At 34.1% G+C, this 955-nt stretch overlaps 1 non-coding gene across 1 annotated transcript; it reads right to left on the bottom strand.

Moving 5' to 3' along the window:
• Positions 1–317: 317 nt before the first annotated feature.
• Positions 318–424, bottom strand: LOC115031461. Its single transcript, XR_003837081.1, has one exon. It is a non-coding gene; the product is annotated as a U6 spliceosomal RNA (small nuclear RNA).
• Between the last annotated feature and the right edge of the window lie 531 nt (positions 425–955).

Raw genomic sequence — 955 nt, 5'->3', positions numbered from 1 at the left:
CCTGTATTTCCTGGATGTTTTGAGTTAGGATCCTTTTGAGTTTTGTATTTTCTTTGATTGTTGTGCCGATGTTCTCTATGGAATCTTCTGTACCTGAAATTCTCTCTTCCATCTCTTGTATTCTGTTGCTGATGCTTGCATATATGGTTCCAGATTTCTTTCCTAGGGATTCTCTCTCCAGCGTTGCCTCATTTTGGGTTTTCTTTATTGTGTCTACTTCCCTTTTTAGGTCTAGTATGGTTTTGTTCATTTCCATCACCTGTTTGGATTTATTTTCCTGTTTTTCTTTAAGGACTTCTACCTGTTTGGTGTGTTTTAAAAATATGGAACGCTTCACGAATTTGCATGTCATCCTTGCACAGGGGTCATGCTAATCTTCTCTGTATCATTCCAATTTTAGTATATGTGCTGCCGAAGCAAGCACCCAAAGTATTATCTTAAACCATTACTGTTTTGAATATATAAAGAACGAGATTATATAGNCAATCCTTCTTATGTAACACCTGTAGTCTGCCTGAGATATAAATCTAGCATGGCATTGCCTTAAGAGGTCTTGTCCAGACAATCCAGAACAATTTATAAAATGTCCAAAGACAGTCTTCTTAAAAGAACAGCATTTTTACTTATGAGTAGTATATGCATAAGCAATTGCAAATTTGAGAATTAATACCATCTGAGGGATGAACAATTTTAAGCAATTGTAAGCTCTGAGATATAATATTGACTATTAATATACAAATTAAAGTTTGATTGTTCAACATTTCAAAACACCATCTACAGCACACAATTTAATTATCTGTGCTGAAACAGGAGGAAGCTCAAAAGAATAAGTGTGTGATCCAACTCACATATACTTTTCTCCCATAGAAAGGCTGTTTTTAAACACAGTAAATGGGATGTATGCATGCATGAATTTATAGAAGATATAGAAGCATGCATAAAAATAATTTTTAAA

This window comes from Mus caroli, chromosome 6 (assembly GCF_900094665.2).
Source record: "Mus caroli chromosome 6, CAROLI_EIJ_v1.1, whole genome shotgun sequence".
Taxonomy (NCBI): Eukaryota; Metazoa; Chordata; class Mammalia; order Rodentia; family Muridae; genus Mus; species Mus caroli.
The sequence above is the reverse complement of the archived record's forward strand: the minus strand, read 5'-3'. Positions and strand labels throughout refer to the sequence as shown.